This window comes from Bidens hawaiensis, unplaced genomic scaffold (assembly GCF_021521415.1).
Source record: "Bidens hawaiensis isolate Kalapana, Puna unplaced genomic scaffold, B.hawaiensis_p1.1 tig00015997_1, whole genome shotgun sequence".
Classification (NCBI taxonomy): domain Eukaryota; kingdom Viridiplantae; phylum Streptophyta; class Magnoliopsida; order Asterales; family Asteraceae; genus Bidens; species Bidens hawaiensis.
The window spans coordinates 21135-36442 of NW_027492443.1; the positions used below are offsets into that span (position 1 = coordinate 21135).

The window sequence follows — 15308 nt, forward strand, 5'->3', positions numbered from 1 at the left end:
CTTAATTTAGGTTGGAAACGTAGCCACAACAATCCGTTTGGTGAACCTTGACTTATAAACCATTTTCTCCGGGCACGGATGGCTCTAATGTAGAAAGAGTTATCATATGAAGACTTGATCTCTGATAATAGCTTCCACAAATGAGTTTCTTGTCTTCTATCTTTGGACAAACATTTGTAATCATCTTAAACCTACAAACTAGATGTTGTTAGCCTCACCATAAAATGGGTTCTTTCTATGACCACCATCTGATATGAGAATAAGTACTAGGTTTCTCGAGACAAAATAAATGATGAAAAGTTGACTATCGACAAGTGAGTGAATGAATGATTTAGCTGATAACGATGTGTATATACAGGGAATCAAACATTCGATGCCAATATGTCACAATTGCATGGTGTGGATTCTTCGATGGTGATATCTTTAATCATATCGGAGAAAATAAAACATTCCTTTTGTCATGTACTATCCTTGCCACGTAAGTATAACAAAATCACAAACGGTTTTAACTCAAACCTGCCATGTCAAATTAGGTTTTGTGAGACGAATCCGCTCTTTTGGTTTTAATAATTTCAATTCAGTTAAACCTGGTAACATAAACTCATACATTTAACCTGTTATAAAAAAGAGAAAACCGAACCAAGCAACCACAGAAACCCCGAAACTAAAACCGATGAACACCCTTCTCGTTAAAAAACCTCGCCTTCGATTCAAAACGAAGCCGGAAAGGAAAAGATAATCAAACCGAAAAAACTGAACTTAAAAACTGTTAAAAAAAATGCTATTTGACTTGGTCAGTTATTAGGGAGGGACCGACTCAAGTAAAATCCGAAAAGGGGAAGAAGATCAAATCGATAATACAACAGACTGCAAGCGCGCCAAAATTATTAAAAATGAGTTTGGATTCTGCTGCTGCTGCTGCAAAATCATCAGCTTCCAAGAGAAGCTTCAATTCAACAAACAGTGCCAATAATAATAATAATAATAATAATAATAATAATAATAATAATAACAATAAGAAGAAGAAGAAAATAGACGGTGGACAGAAAACCCTAGGCATGGCCTGGGGTTCCAATTCTCGATCATCCTCTCATTCATCGTTTCGTAGTTCACCGTTCACCGATTTCGGCAGGTTCTTAAATTATTATCATCTCATCCTCCTTAATTACACTAATTAGAATCCTGTATTTCATATAGTTTTAAATTGATTTGGTGGATTTTGAAAACAATTGACCTAAGATTATAGAATCCTGTATTTCATATAATTATAAAATTATATTTGGTGGATACAAATTTATAAGTTGTTTTCAATAAGCTGATTATCTACTTCTGCTTATAAGCATACACTGTTTTTTATTTGGCTTTAGTTATATGCAAGTGAAGAACAGGAAGCTACATGAGCAGTTTGATGCTGAAGCTTCGACCTCCTCTCATAGCGGCTCTGGTGCTAAGAAGCCTGTATTTCACGGGGTCGCTATTTTCGTTGATGGATATACGGTCCCTTCTAGTCAGGTTTGCATTTGTTTTAGTAATTTTGTTATTATTTATTTATTTATTTATTTATTTATGTGTGACATTAATTGTGAAAGCCGGAAACTTTCAGGAGTTGCGTGGCTACATGTTAAAGCATGGAGGAAGGTTTGAAAATTATTTTTCAAGGCAGCGCGTTACTCATATAATTTGTAGTAATCTTCCCAACAGCAAACTCAAGAATTTGAGGTCCACACCTTATCTAATAAGCTTATTCTGTAATTTTTTATAAACATCTTTGTTATATTTTCTGAAAGCATATGGTTATTATTGGTGATAAATGTTATAGGTCTTTTAGTCGTGGGCTTCCAGTAGTGAAACCTACATGGGTGTTGGATTCTGTTGCAGCTGTTAAACTGTTAAACTGTAAGTTCTACTAGTTATCTTAAACGCAAATGTCATAAAGTAACACATTATTAGCTATTTTAAGGTACACTGTCTTTCGTTTTTAACGTGTAGGGGTTCCTTACCAACTTGACCAGGTAGCTAGTGAAGCTAACAACCAACCAAAGTTGTCAACTTTTCTAGGTTTGAGAAGCAACCCGGTACCGTGTGATCTTGCAAATGCTCCTATGACTTCAGATATTATTATTTCTGAAGTAGGTGACTCTGCAGAAGATATAAAACAACCCAATCAAGAACTTGAAGATATAAAACAACCCAATCAAGAACTTGAATTATTTGAGCATGATATATGTGATGAAGCAAAAGATGAGGAGCCAACTTGCAGTAATAAATCTGAAAACAATGTTGTTGAAACAAATGACGCCAGCTGTTACTCAGATATTCAAAATACTACAGAATCTTTATCGGTGATTTCAGGTTCTACTAACAAGGGCGAATCAACATCTTTTGATCCAAATTTTGTAGAGACTTACTTCAAGGTGAGGAGGGTGATATGATATTAGATTCATTAGAATTTTTTTTATCTTTTGTTATACCTGATTTCCAATTTATTAAGAAAAAAACTAAATGTAATAGAAGCAAACCCTAAACTTTTTCTTGAACTTTAGCAACCAACTTATAAATTTTATTAATGGTTTTGGCAACAAATTGCATTTTATTATCTTAATTTTTCCAAAATTGTTGATGCGATATCTTATTGGTCATTACAGTGTATATATGTATAAGCCATGTGGCATTTGAAGGGACATTAATTTTTTAAATATAATTTTCTTTAGAGGAGATGGTCAAACGTGTGAATACTTTCATGCATAACCATGTTTTTGCATGTGTCAACTAATGTGGCGTCTGGGCGTCTGGCACTCTGGCATGCTTCAAATACATTTTCTTAGCAAAATGAAAGTTAGTGAAGCAAAAATAGAAGAAATGAAGTGTACATAATACATAACTATATGTTATATTTTCATATTTAATCTTTAGTTGTGTTTTTACACTTGTTATTCTTATTGTTTTTTCTTTATGGTGCAGAACTCTAGGCTACACTTTATTGGTACTTGGAGAAATCGGTACCGCAAACGCTTTCGTAATTCATCTGATGAGTTTAGACCTTCAAGCTCCATCAGTGCTTCATCTACATGTCAAAGAAATACAATTCTTCATATCGACATGGTATTTCAACTCTCTTTACGTGTAGGGTGGGTTACTCAATATTTAATCTGATAAACTGCACGAAATAGAAGTAAACTTCACATTTTTTCTCACTTTTACCAACCAACTTTAAATTAGGGGCAAAATAGAAACCAACTTACAATTGTGTAACTATTTTAATTGTTACATTTTACTGATTGTAGCAACGAATGACCTGTTTAGCTTGTTGCATGTCATTTTTTTGCTGGTTTTCAAAGAGTGCTGACGTGGCATCTTATTTGTCAATTTAGTGTATATATGTTCAACGAGTTGCATGCCATCTTTTTGCTAAATTTTTGCTTTTATTTCAAAAACTGCTTGGCATCTTATTTGTCATTTTAAGGTGTGTATATATATGCCCACTGAATGTGACATCTGCTGTTTCTTTCAGATATAATTTTTAAGGAAAATACAAATTTTCTTGTATATATGTTGATTTTTTGACCTGTTGGCGGCTGGCATGACGCCAATCAGTTCCACATCAATATTTTGCATGTAAAGTTGAGTAAAATGAGGCTGGTTTCTTTTTTGTTTCTAATTTGACGCTGATTGCTAAAATCGGGGAAAAACGCAAATTTGTTTTCTATTTCGTGCAGTTTGTTCTATTTTATCCAGACATTAACTTTGTAGCAATATTACAACTATCATGCTAAATAGAAGGATTTATTCAAAAGTTTTATATATGTAATAACAATATTACTTTCCAGGATTGTTTTTTTGTATCAGTTGTAATCAGGAACCGCCCTGAATTATGGGATAAACCAGTTGCTGTTTGTCATTCTGATAATCCTCGTGGTACTTCTGAAATATCATCAGCCAACTACCCTGCACGAGATCATGGTTAGTTATTTTTTGGTTAGTTAACTTATTTCATCTAACTGCTAGTTTTATGAACCCTAAGTGGTGCCTTGTGTATTTGTAGGCGTTAGGGCAGGAATCTTTGTTAGAGATGCTAAAGCATGTTGTCCTCACCTTGTTATTGTCCCGTATGACTTGAAGCTTATGAAGAGGTTTGTTTATCAATGTCCCTTTTACAATTTATTATTAATATCTTTGTTTATGTTCTGAATACATTAATTACATGTATTTCAGGTGGCTGATCAGTTCTATGGCATATTACATAAGCACTGCAACAAAGTGCAGGTTTACCTCTTGATTATATAATATTGGAGATCGGTTTATTTTATTTTGTATTTCGTATATTTGTTATATATTTTTTGAATTTATCTTTGCTGCTGGATGCAGGCTATGAGTTGTGATGAAGCAATTTTAGATATTACAGATTTAGATGTCGATGATCCTCAAGTTTTAGCTTCATTGATAAGAAAAGAAATATTTGATACCACAAGATGCACCGCGAGTGTGGGAATATCAAACAATATTCTCATGGCCCGATTGGCTACCAGAAGTGCCAAACCAAATGGTCAATGTTACCTTCCTCCTGAAAAGGTAAACATGTAGTTATAGGTTTACTAATTTTTCGATTTTATACTTACCCTTATCATTGAATCGAGCAAGCTTCAAGTCAACTGGTTTAATGATAATGTCTGGTTTCTATTTATTTAAACTTCATAAAGTTTGAACAACTGTCAAGTAATTGGTTAATATTAATCTGCGTTTTTGTTTCAGCTGGATGATTTTCTAAAGGAACTTCCAGTTAAGGCACTGCCAGGTATTGGTCGTGCTTTAGAGGAGAAATTGAAAGGGAGACATGTTAAAATGTGTGGAGAGTTACGCATGATATCCAAGGTTTTTATATGTTTTTGCAATTTTAATTTTTTAATGTGAAAAGTTATAAATAAGCTGCTAGTAATATTGAACTTATTATCTACATATGTATGTCTTATTAGACAGATACATTGCAGTTCGTATATAATTTTTGTTCCCCCCCTCTCTTTTCAGGATTCTTTACAAAAGGATTTTGGGCAGAAAACTGGTGACATGTTATGGAATTACTCCAGGGGGATAGATAACCGTATCGTTGGCATCATTCAGGTACTACGAATAATCTTGTTTTTACAGTTTGGTATCTTTTTAAAAGATTTGAAGTGTTGAGAGGTACCTATTAAACATTTTGTTTGTAACTATGAAAGTTAGCTAAACATGTCTTGATTATTCCTTTTTAAAGCGGATCCTTTTTACACTTGTTTATTTATGCAGGAAAGCAAGTCTGTAGGCGCTGATGTAAATTGGGGTGTAAGGTTCAAAGACACTAAAGATGTTAGTAAGATAACTCTTAAGGAGAAATTGATTAAAAAGAAAGAAATAAAGAAATCATTTTTATTATTAACATTTTGTGATTTTAGAGCCAAGTTTTTCTCCTGAGCCTATGTAAGGAGGTATCTTTGCGTCTAAATGGATGTGGAGTGCGCGGACGGACTTTTACTCTTAAGGTTGTTTCCTGTTGTTTTTTTATGATGGATTAATGTCATATATATGTGTGTGTGTGTGTGTATGCATGTCTACGTATGTATATGTACGTATGTATACTTATTTGAGATTATAAACTTATGAACATGATAATGTAGGTTAAAAAAAGAAAGAGTGATGCAGAGCCAGTAAAGTATATGGGCCATGGGGACTGTGACAATCTAAGTCATTCATCGACAGTAGCTACTTGATTCCTTTTTTAATTTGTTTAATAATATATGGTCTATATATTCTGAGTTGAAAGAAATAATATTTCATCAGGTTCCGATGGCTACTGATGACGTGGATGTTCTTTACAGGATAACTAAACAGCTCTTCAGTCATCTTCATATTGGTAAAACAGTTTGTCTAAGAGTATTTGTGGAGAACACAGTTTAATATTTATAAACTCTTTTTGCAGATGTTAAAGAGATACGTGGAATTGGCCTGCATGTTACAAAACTTGAAAGTGCAGACAATTTTAAGCAAGGTATTCTTGCAATAGCATCTGATTTCTGAATTCGGACTATTATTGACTTATAATTTCATATTTGATTACTGATGGGCAAAACTTAAGTTATTTAATATATGCCAGAAGACACTAAATCTTTCATATTTGCGGACGGTGCATAATATTATGTTTGTTTTGATCATGTGGTTGTGAAGGGAATGAAAAGAGCTCTATTCGCTCTTGGCTTGCATCTGCTTCACCATCTAAACAGAAGGAAAATAAAGGTACTTCTTAATACACATTTCGTACCTTTTTGGTTTGTAATGATATATTTTTTAGACCACAAGTTGTTAACAGAGTACATATTGTAGATTCAAAAGAGCAAATTAGTGGTCCCCACCATCATCAGCCAAGAAGTAATTCAGATATCGGTAACATTTTGTCCAATCACAGTTCAGATGTCCCACCTTTAAGTGATCTTGATTCTGATGTTCTTGAGAGTCTTCCTCCTGAAATATTTTCTGAAATAAATGATTTGTACGGTGGGAAGTTGAAGAATTTCATTTCAAAGCGCAAGTCTGAAAGTATTGGTGTTTCTTCTGCTTTGCCTGCAAATGTTAAAGGTAAACTCTTACATGCAATATTAAATAAAGTGAAAGTTTATGTTTTGTTATAATAAACCCACTAAAGTTACCCAAAAGGCAACTTTTGACCCATTTTCCCTAGGGCCGTCTCCGAGAATTTAAATACCTCGGTCGAGCCAAAATAAAAAGGCCCGTAGGCCTTAACCATTGCACATAACCTTATTTTTAACACCAAAAAACATATATATGTAATATATATAAAAAAGTTTGTGTCCCCGAAACTTATGTGCCCCGGCTGATGGTGCGGCTCGCACACCCTCCGAGCCTCCCCTGATTTTCCCCTTCGACCCGTTAGAAGTTGAAGACCTGTTTCAGTTTTGGCTGTTTAGTTCGATTTTATTATTTTGACCGGCTTGAGGCAACAGCTTGACCTGAATTGACCAAATCATTAATAAATCGGCTGGAATGGGGCACTTTCTTATGTATGAAAAGTTCAAAGTTTCATAATTTCATATATACCATTTCAAAACAATAAAAATATACTCTGCCGATAGCAAATAAAAGACTTACAACTGCTTCACTGATTAAGCAAAGAAAACATCTTGTGCTGAGATGATCAACGTTTTCTTTTTTTCTGTTCATTTATTTAATGAAGCACAAATACACAATCTTAAGTTACAGGTAGTTAATTTATTTAATTAATCATGGATTAAATAGCTATGATACTTTTAGTGTTTTGAAATGATAGTAATAATATTAGAAAATTTAGAAAGATATATATGGAAATTTGAACTTTTAGATTGATGTATAAAATATATACAGTTATTCCGGTTGCCACATCCTTCTTTTGAGTTTCTAACATGTATGCTGATGTTCATAGGCATTAGACCGCAGACAGAACCAGAAACAATATCAGAAAACATTGCTGCTGCTTCAACTTCACAAAATATTGATATGATGCCATCATCATTGAGTCAAATAGATCCATTCGTTTTACAACAACTCCCTGAAGAAATAAGAAACGACATAACTGGCCTTCTTCCTGCCCACCGGGACCTACAAACACCATCTCATGACCATATTGTTGACCAGGTCAAACCAACAGACCATAGCTCTAGCCACCAGCTTTGGATGGGGAACCCACCGCAATGGGTTGAGAAATTTAAGTCGAGTGATTTTCAGATACTGCGGTTTTTTTCAGATATGTATAGTGGGTTTGGGCTGACCCGCGGGTTATCTTCAGTATTGCTAAAAAGTGTTGCTGCAAAAGAGGTATGTGTTGGTGAAAGCACCGTTGAATGTGATGACGTCATTAGTTGCTTATGTCAGCTTTTGAAAGAATATGTGGATCTGAAGTTAGAATCAGACCTTGAGGAGATACACACGTGTTTTCGTCTTTTGAGAAGGTATATATCTAAACTATATTCTTACAAAAGACTGATTTTTGTTCTTTTAAATTTTTATATCATATATACCATTTCAAAGAACTATAATTTATTATTATTATTATTATTATTATTATTATTATTTTAATTAATGGTTTTATCTCTTCTTTATTGGTTGTTGCATCAGGCTGAGTGGCAAATCTAAACTTATGCTAGAAGTGTATAACACAACCCTTCCACACCTTCAGGTAATAGGTTTCCATATGCATGTCTTAAAACATTATATATTAGAATGGATTGATCTTTGAGGGGGGTGTTTGTGATTGATTATTAAAACTGTTTTTCTGTTTATTGTGTTTTGATACAGCTTATCTGATTAATAATTTGTTTACATAAGCAGTTTTTAACTTTTCTTACAAGTAATTCTTTTTATTTTTGTTTTGTTTTTGCATGGAACAACAGACGTCTGTGAGCGAAAAGTATGGTGGAATTCTCCGCATCGAAGGTTAAAAATGTAATTTGAGATGACAAACGTCTGTTTCTTTTTTGTTAAAAGCTGATAAGTGTATATAAAGTAATCTTTTTAAAGTATGTCAAGGGTATAAATAGTTTTTTTCTAATTAGTTAGGTTAAAGTTTATTTTTGCTTAGGCTTTATTAGTTTTCCCATTCTGGATGTACTTCACAATGTGATGTGCTCATAATTAATCGAGTGACCCGACCACTGAAAGGCAGGTTTTTGACTTCCATATTGGCAGCCTCTTTCTATACAAATCAAAAACAGGATCCCAAGACTAACAAATTCATGTAAGCACCGACTTGTAGGCTTGCAGCCCAAGGTGCTTAAACGGGAAAACATTAACTTAATGCTGAAATAAATCTGCCAACTGTGAATGTTCGGTTGGAACTGGTTTTGTCTATGCTACCAGGAACCGCTTTAGTTCCAACCCGAACCGGTTTATATAACTGGTTTGCACACTTCTAGTGAAGACTGAAGAGGTTGATAAGCGTACCTACAAATTATGCTAGAATAATTTGACACTGATAAGACGACAAACATTTCCAAAAATGTTTGGCCATTTTGAAAGAAACAAAAACGAACAGTTGCCAAAAGCGAGCCCTCGGGCTCAGGAAAACTCACTTTCCTTTGCAAATATATATGTTCGCTACCACACAATCGAGAACACCACATGTTACAGACTAAAGGTGGGGTTTCATGTTTATATTGAAAAGCCATGGACTTAACTAGTTAGCTTAATAGCCTCAGGATATCCTACCGACTGAAAAAGACAAACAATATTCTCACTGTTTGCTTTTCAAGGCCACTAAAAGTACGAAAACTAAAGCAAACAAACTTAGTTATCATTTGCAGATATAAATATAAAAACTGAAAATATGCAACAGAAATAATAATAATAATGCTTACTAAATTGCAAAAGTATGACATAATTGGCAGACAAAATGACAAGTATAGGATACTTGAGATCTCACAAATCAAGAAGGATGGACTTCTGTTTTTTGTGTGTACTTATCAGTTAGCAGTTAAGACAACCTCTTTTCATACTGTATAAATCAAATTACCATTGCTAAATTACGAATTGGGCCATTTAACACTCGATATCCTTTTTATGGAATATCGCCTGGCTCGCTCTAGCTTTTTAACTTAATGCCCAACTTATTATTAAACACTGAGGCATAATAAGTATCCGAATAGTTTAAGTTGTTTCATGAAACACATTAAAGAAAATCAAGAGAGTAAACATGTCGGGTTGACACAAAAACGACTCGTTAAGGTAAATGTGTTCGCAGTTTCGACCAGCAAGTGACCTGATTAACTCGTTTAAACTACCCAAGAATTTCATGTTAGCTAAAATCGAGTGATGTTTACGTTTCATATTTATATCTTTCGTTTTGCATTCATATTCAGTTAGAAACTTAGGGCTAAACTTAACTATGGCAACATTCAAAGTCTTAAGTCTCTTTTTGTTTTTTAATCACACATTTTCCATTTTCGTTTGATTTAGTTTGAAATCATGTTATAGGATTCATATGTCAAAAGACAAATGAAATCACAAACAAGATTAAAAATAAGCACGTGGAGGGTGAAACCAATTGTCTTTAAGAACCTGTGTATATATATATTAAACTTTTTTTTTTTCAACCCACGTGTTACACGGACATATAACCTAGTATATATTAATTAATTAAGTTCCGGAGTTTGTGAAAACAAAACAAAAGATGAATAGTTGGATCTAGAAAAAGCACTAGACGATAATAAGGAAATGAAGATACAGGTAGCAAGGGGAATCAAACAAATTATGAGCTTCAAAAGTAGGGCAACAATAAAATGACCCTTAGCTACATCAAAAGATGAAGCACATTATTGATTTATAATTAACTTACTGTTACGGTGCTTGCTCAATATATATGAACATCATTTAATTTCTATCTCATTTTATTCATTCCTCAATCAATTCCGAGATGAATAATATCAGAGAGTATGCCGTAGACGGTCATGAAAATGGGGAGCTAGATCTTAGTCTAAGACTATATTCACCATCAAAACCGACAACGCCTCCTATCATGAGGATGTATGCATGCAGGCTATGCAATAGAAAGTTTCACAACTCACAAGCATTAGGAGGACATCAAAACGCGCACAGGAGAGAAAGAAACGCAATAAAAAGATACTCTACATTCACAGTCCACGGGCATTCGCACTTCATCCATACCGACCATGCCACTTCCACAGCGTCAGCTGACAATGCATCCGGATATGGACCACTGTCGGAACCTCGGGTGATCTTGAATTGGGGAGGAACTTGTTCTTCAACTCAGCAACTTGATGCCAGTGATCTGGATTCAGCTGACTTGAATCTCAAGTTGTAAAACCAAGCTGCCATAGACATATATGTATGAGCTATGAGAGGTTACTTGTATAATGTATAGTAATTTTGATGGTATATTTGTGTGTGTCAACAACTTAATTAATTAAATCCTATTTACAAGGATATATATATATTAATCTAGCTGTTAAAACAACATTATGTATATGCGTCTTACTTTTTAATTGTGTCGGGTTGTAACATTAAATTTGAAGCCCTAGATATGTAACGGGATACATTTTACATCTATAGTCTGGATAGGCGAAAGGCTTGACTCCTTGTTTATGGTTCGGTCATATATGTGATCAGAATATTATCGGTTGTGTCATCCAATTGCCTGATTCTAAGTTATGGCCCGGTGCGAACAACCAATTAGTTATGCTAACCTATACTATTTTGACATCAATATTGAAAGTGGCAGATGGATGTTGGTTTAATACTTGTTCAAGAATAAAGAAACCAATGAGCAGGAAGACAAAAAGGCAATGTTTATAGATCAGTTTTGTACTTAATTTCTTAAATTGTTTCCAAGATTAAAGGATAGGTTAACTTGGCTAACAATAGTTTAAATATAGATGTAGGACTAGATTTAGAGCATTTTATTTTGCTATTTGATATTATTCAGACGAGTTGAGGTGAGTTAAACTCAAAACTGTGTGTGTGATCATTATCGATTTAAGAACTTGACATGGTATCAGAGCCAAGGAGATTGGTTCGGCCAAAGTGTTTACGGCTAAACATGATGACGTCGACTTCAACCAAATGGATCGTCCAAGCCAGAAGAACAAGAAGTTAATTCAAGATAGTCAGAACAGCCAACTAGTTAAACCTATCGAACTACACTTCTTGAGAAAACAAGATGGAGGTTGTGACGAATGCCTATGTACCGCCATCAAACCTGAAGCAAGCTGTAGCATGCAACTTCAATGCTATTCTGGAGGATGTGTGTACTATTGCAAGTGGCAAAGTACAAAGATGCAATGAAGATTTAGGACGATCAAGAAATCCGGTATTTGAAGTCTAAGGAGTGAGTTGGATTAATCACTCCATATGAATGAAGATTATGCAATCGATGATTTCTAGCTTCCGCAAGATAAGTGGCGTGATCATGTCAAAGTTCAGAAGTCTTGGTTCTAATATTCAAGACTGAAGAAACTGCTTGATTCAGTGCCTAACAAATACTTTCAATTAGTGGCATTGATTGAGCAATTTGTTGATTGATATCGAAACCATGCCGTTTGAGGACGCAATTGGCATTTGAAGTCTAAGGAGTGAGTAAAGGCTAATGAAAAATGGATCAAGGGACAAGTAAACACGAACAACGGAAAGAAAATGTAACATTTTGCTCAATCAGGTTGAAACAACTTTTTTTTCTTTCTCGGAGCCGTCCCTGAGTGATCCTTGTTCTCGGAAATGAATGAATACGTACATTGTCGGTAAGATTTGGTTCAATGATGGGTCTGTCACACCCCGCCCCATAGGTGGTGGGTCCCCGGGCAATTAGCGACCAAATTAATATTCATAATACTTATACAACGGAAGCCATATAGATTCCATAATTAGCAAGCATCCAGTTCATTACAACTTAAATTTAAAACAGTCAACCATAACATCATGTTTCCAAAACACTTGTCCAAAACATGTTTGGGGCTAAACAAGAATGATTAACAAAATCTTGATGTCCCTTAAACTTTCACCGTTGTTGAAATTTTATTTAGTTCCAACATTTAGAATAAGACGTTTTATTCTCTTTAATTTGAATATAATATTATTATAAACATAGATTTTACAGAGTGTATAATTATAAACATATGTCTATTATATACATTCCATATAAACTGTGGGGAAAGGAATTTAAGCCCACAAAATGACTCAACTCTATATATAAACTATGGGGAAAGGAATTTAAGCCCACAAAATGACTCAACTCTATATATGATAGGTACCAATTAATGGTCTTTATGGCGTGCTTACCCTTGTGCAAAGCACCAATGACTTCAGTTTCAGACTGACCCATCTACGCTATTTCCTAACCGAAGAAAGTGTTGGAAATTTGTGGACAAATAATATTTATTAGTATTTGTTACTAATAAATTAATTATTAGTATGTCCAAAGAGTAGAGATGAACGCGATATCGATACTCTAAAGTGTGTAGTTGAGAACTTGAACATTGGTAAAAAGGGAAATGGGTTTGTCTCATATTGGTAGAACGGTTGAGAGCTGCCTTAGTATTTTTGTGTGTCTCGACCGAGTCATATAACAAGTGTCGTGATCTAAGCTAGTGGGTGACAAGTGTCGAACTAATTGGTGAGTCACAAGACACATGTCGTGCATGCATATGATGTTGTTGCATGTGTGACACCTATGGGACATGTGTCATCACATTACTAGCTCATGTGACAAGTGTCGTGTGGGTGACTCTGGACGCGACACGTGTCATGGTGACTCATCACCTAACCAACTATATATAGAAAGGTCGGGTGAGCATTTTTGAGACACCGACACACTAACAACTAGATCACTCACGACCCGATTGTACACACAACCTAACCAGCTCGTTACAATGCACATGAAACCAAACGGCTCCCTGCCGATGATACATGTTCTCAGTTCCAACTCTCTTTCGATCTCGATCTCTCGTCACAAATACAGTTCGGGTGCTAGGGTAATCCCGGCAGTACATACTGTTTCGGCTGTTGTACCCTGGGAAGCAGACAGGCTTGCGGAAGTGGACCGAAATCTGTTTCAAGGGACCTCTGTTTAACAGAAATCCTCAGCCACAACCGGGAACCACACTTTGTTCAGTTTTGCAGCTAGAAAGGTGTAGATGTTTTCGGGTGATCAAGATGGGTTCACCAAGCAAAGGGGGATGCAAGAAGACATGACTCGAAGGTGAGGCTCGGGTATCGGTCAACACAAGCTAGATGATATGTGCGCGGTCCCAGTCCAACGCGACTTCGGTCCGACATTAACTCGTTGAAGGATGTTCAAGAATTAGCTATTGGAGCATAAATTAAGGTTCTCGGTATGAATCAATATTTGTATATATGTTATAATTCGTATTACTCTCGTTTGGATTTGTATACGGTATATGTACTACAATTTCCCAAATTGTATAAAGAGATTATTTATTTGTTTTATTAATATTGTTTAATAAAATCGTGACCATGTCCTACAGAAAGTTGTAAAGCCTTCAGAGCCTCGGTCCCTATTATATTGTGTAGTTGTTTATATACTGCATAATACTTTGCCTGTTAATTTATATATGTTGCGTAATTTGCTTGCAATTTATATAATATTTGTACGTAATTAATTATGGATAAAACAAACTTACTCATCGCTCAAGGACGCATGTCGCGTTCTGGAAACATCATACACGTTTTATAATGACTTTGTAAAATAAATCATGTATGTTCAGTTTATATTTGTCGTATTTTTGATAAAGTAGATAATGCAAGAACTATCATTATGGTTTGGATTAAAAACAAAATTAATTCATAAAAAGGAGAAAAGAACAACATACATATAATTGCAGGAAACAGAAATCAGTATGAAGATTTTTTGTGATAAGCGAATCCCACACCGTGACAAATTATATGTTGCTTTTAACATTTTGCACTTAATATTTTAATACAAGTTCTCTTCTGGCCAATATTTCTAAAAACAGCTATTGCTCTAGTATCCATTTAAAGAAAGTTTGACGTGATCCATTCATTCATATGATTGATAATGAAAGCAAAAGCGATGAAAGGTCTAAAAAACTCACTAGGGATAAAGAGTTTTTTTTTTTCTTTTCTTTTTTTAAAAGGTACCGACTAAGTGGAGTCAAATAATGAGCTAGGGGAACACTAAAATGACCCTTAGCTACATCAAAGTATTCCTACCAAACAAACACGAATGGAAAGGTAGACGGCCGACACCGGAAATATATAGGATTCACATTCAGTTATTTGATGATGCCCTTTTGCATTCACTTATTTATAAACAAAAATAGCAAAATAATAGTCGAATAGTAAAACATTTGTTTTTATATATATTTTAGGTCTTTGAAATTCTTCTTCTAGGTACTCGCCCTTAGGGATGAGATCGGTACCAGCACCGAAATCCTGATCCCGAAAATCATAAATTTTTTGTACTGGTATCGATACCAAATATTCGGTTCGGTACCGGTATTGATGGTAAAATTTGGGAAATACCGGTACCGAAACTCAAAACTTTGGTATCTATTCGGTACCCATACCGAATTTGCTTATCCTACTCACCATTTTTCTCGCATAATCATGAATGTTTTAGGTCTTTATTGGTTCAAAAATTCTTTTGTTTTTTTATTATAAGAACAATCGTTTGAATAAATGAAGAAAAAATAGATATATAAATATAAATATCATATTGTTTGATCCGACCAGACCTGAATCACCGACACAAACCGAATCGACGGCCCGGAAAGTTCTGAGTCCCTGACTTCGGTCACCCC

The 15308-nt window shown here is 34.7% G+C and overlaps 1 pseudogene across 1 annotated transcript; it reads left to right on the top strand.

Annotated features, from left to right (window-relative positions):
• The first annotated feature begins 742 nt into the window (after positions 1-742).
• On the top strand, positions 743-9526 carry LOC143550310 (DNA repair protein REV1-like; annotated as a pseudogene). The gene is made up of 22 exons (XR_013138304.1): positions 743-1132; positions 1368-1512; positions 1604-1719; positions 1820-1896; positions 1990-2414; positions 2962-3102; positions 3828-3960; positions 4043-4130; positions 4213-4263; positions 4366-4569; positions 4750-4869; positions 5023-5115; positions 5281-5340; positions 5427-5513; positions 5649-5729; positions 5812-5884; positions 5951-6019; positions 6196-6264; positions 6352-6603; positions 7445-7970; positions 8137-8197; positions 8412-9526. The product of XR_013138304.1 is annotated as a DNA repair protein REV1-like (transcript).
• The last annotated feature ends 5782 nt before the right edge of the window (positions 9527-15308 follow it).